The sequence below is a fragment of the Chiloscyllium plagiosum genome, chromosome 30 (assembly GCF_004010195.1).
Source record: "Chiloscyllium plagiosum isolate BGI_BamShark_2017 chromosome 30, ASM401019v2, whole genome shotgun sequence".
Taxonomy (NCBI): Eukaryota; Metazoa; Chordata; class Chondrichthyes; order Orectolobiformes; family Hemiscylliidae; genus Chiloscyllium; species Chiloscyllium plagiosum.
This window is the reverse complement of record NC_057739.1, coordinates 46,915,392-46,918,928: the sequence shown is the minus strand read 5'-3', so window position 1 is coordinate 46,918,928 and position 3,537 is coordinate 46,915,392.

The window sequence follows — 3,537 nt, the reverse complement described above, 5'->3', positions numbered from 1 at the left end:
GTCAGGGAGTCCAAACTAGAGGACATGGGTTAAGGTGAGAAGGGAAAGATTTAAAAGAGACCTAAGGGGCAACTTTTTCACGCAGAGGGTGGTGCGTGTATGGAATGAGCTGCCAGAGGAAGTGGTAGATGTTAGTACAATTACAACATTTAAAAGGCATCTGGGTGGGTGCATGAATAAGAAGGGTTTAGAGGGATATGGACCAAATGCTGGCAAATGGGACTTGATCAATTTATGTTATTCAGTTGGCATGGACGAGTTGGACTGAAAGGTCTGTTTCCATGCTAAGAGAAAGTGAGGACTGCAGATGTTGGAGATCAGAGCTTAAAAATGTATTGCTGGAAAAGCGCAACAGGTCAGGCAGCATCAAAGGAGCAGGAGAATCGACGTTTCGGGCATAAGCCTGAAGAAGGACTTATGCCCGAAACGTCGATTCTCCTGCCCCTTGGATGCTGCCTGACCTGCTGCGTTTTTCCAGCAACACATTTTTAAGCTGTTTCCATGCTGTACATCTCAATGACTCTATGTGCGAATCTTGCCAGAAATGCTTTTGTCTCACATAGGCACTATGTGAAACTGCTACATCTGTGTCCAAACTGATTTAACCCAGCCCTCCTATATTGTTGGAGGAAATCTTCAGCAGACTTCCCAAGTGGAAATAGACCTGAAAATTGTGGTGAAATGTGACTTCACCATTTGCACTGATGGTTTGAATGCTGCCTTCCTGCAAGCACTGTCTGTTGGGCAAGTACACTTCTGGTTCAAGCTGTAGATGCTGTTAATGTGCAAACTGAGTTCATTTGAGCTCAATCTGAGACTCCCAAAGTCTCAATTAGATTTTGGGAGGCAACTGAGAAGCATGTACATAAGAAAAATATTTTAGTGGGGCTAGGAGATTGTTGCCAACTCTGGTTACCCCCTAATCCTTGCAGACCTACTCTACATCTAGATGAGCCTCTGGACAATCTGATTCTTGTGTCTGCTCAATGCAGTGAACCTCTCAACCAGGCTCCAGGCCAGCACCAATGGACACAGTTATGTTAGTCAACAATTTCATAGAATAATTGCATAAATGCAAATTGTTATTCAATGTTCAATATTCTTTATAAATAAATATAAATTTATACATGTACTTAACAAAGAGATACAGAATGCATTTTTATCTTTCAGTGTGAGTGTCACTTTATGAGCCAACATTTATTGCCTGTCTCTAGTTGCCCTTGAAAACATGGTGATGATATATTTGCTGTAGGAAGACCCACAATGCCCTTAGGGAAAGAGTTCCAGTATTTTGACCCAGCTGACACTGAAAGGACATCCATTTATTTCCAATTCAGGATGGCGAGTGGCTTGGAGGGGAGGTTACAGGTGGTGCTGTTCCAATACCTACAGTCTAGAAATAGGCCATTTGACCCAACATGTCCACACCGACCCTCCGAAGAGTAACCCACCCAGACCCATTCCCTTACTCTATATTTACCCCTGAGTAATACACCTAACATTATGGGCAATTTAGCACGGCCAATTCACCTGTCCTGCACATCTTTGGATTGTGGGAGGAAAGCGGAGCACCTGGTGGAAACCCATGCAGACATGGGGAGGATGTGCAAACTCCACATAGACAGTCACCTGAGGCGGGAATCAAACTCAGGTCCCTGGTGCTGTAGGGCAGCAGTGCTAACCACTGAGCCACCATCCGGTGACACTCCTGTTACTGTCAGCCAGGGGTCCCTGACTGGACCAGATTAACAGCCCCAATCAGGGAACCCATATTCTATGAGGTCCATCTGGCTGACCTCATTGCAATCACTACACTGGGCACTGGCCAGACCTCATCCAGAATACTTAAAGGTTTTGGTCCCCTATCTAAGAAAAGATGTACTGGCATGGAGGGAGTCCAGAGATAGTTCACCGTATTGATCCTGAAAGTAAAGCAATGTTCTTACTGAGGAGTGGTTGAGTCAGTTGAATCTGCCCTCATTGGAGTTTAGAAAATTGCGAGATGGGATTATTAAAACAAAGAAGATTCTTAGCAGTTTGACAAGGTACATGCAGGAAGGTTGTTTGCCCTTATTGGAATGTCCAGGACCAGAGGGTATAATCTCAAAGTGAGGGATCACCGAGATAAGACAGAGATGAAGGGGAATTCATCTCTGAAAGGGTGGTGAATCTGTGGATGCTTTTATTACAGAGGGTTATTGAGACTGAGTCATTAAATACATTCAAGGCTCAGATAAACAGATTTTTGATCAGTAATGGAATCAAAGGTTGTGGGGAAATAAGTGGACTTGAGGATTTCAGATCAGCCATGACCTCACTGAATGGCGAAGCAGACATGAGAGGTGAGTGGCCTACTTCTGTTCCTACATCTTATGGTCATGTGGTGTGTCATAGTAGGAACAAAGAGAGTGATATAGGCTGTGAGGCAAGACTGGAATACTTAATGGCTACTTTGTATTAATGTGTACCAAGAAAGAGGAAGCTAACAAAATATCAGTAGAAGTGGAGATGGTACAGGTAATGGGTGAAAATTATAGATGTATTGAAAAGATCGTTATGCTTATAATAAATAAACTGTTACAACAAGGGGTAAACCCTTCTGCTAATTTGAACCAGACACACAGGAAAGCTCACCTTGTCTTGTAATCTGTTAGAGTATGAGTGACAAAGAACTACCAAATCCCACTATTTAAAGAAAAAAATTAACAATTTATTCTTTAACTCCAAGAAAAAAGAGAACATTAAACAACAACTATCCATACTGTAAGCCTCATTTGTCGTAATTATTTAACTACCTCCCACTCTACAACAATATACTGATTTAATAAAACCCCTGATTAGATTTTACAAAAAAATTCAAATTTCAAAACCAGTCAGCTGTGTTGATTCTTCTCTTATCTTCCCCTGTATATTTTTTTCTGGGTCGTTTCTTCGATCTTCTGCTGCACAGATTTCATATGAACAGGTACCTTTCAGAGAACGATTCTGCAGGCCATCTGTGTTTGTTAGTGCTCTTTGCCACTCTGGCTAACTGTTCAAAATGCCCGATTTTTATGCCACAAGACATTGGATAGTTTCATAGGTTTGATGTCGTCAAAACAGTAAAATTCAAATTCGATTGGATTTTGGTTTCTTGGGGCATAATTTAAACTAATTGGCCAAATTCAAATTTGTTGTGTACGACAGCAACTCAGCTTGAGCTATCTGTTTCACAGCCAACTGTTACATTTTAAAAATTTTCAGCACACTCTGTGCTTGTTCAGACCTAGAGTCATAGTCATAGAGATGTACAGCACGGAAACAGACCCTTCGGTCCAACCCGTCCATGCCAACCAGATATCCCAACTCAATCTAGTCCCACCTGCCAGCACCCGGCCCATATCCCTCCAAACCCTTCCTATTCATATACCCATCCAAATGCCTCTTAAATGTTGCAATTGTACCAGCCTCCACCACATCCTCTGGCAGCTCATTCATACCCGTACCACCCTCTGCATTAAAAAGTTGCCCCTTAGGTCTCTTTCATATCTTTCCCCT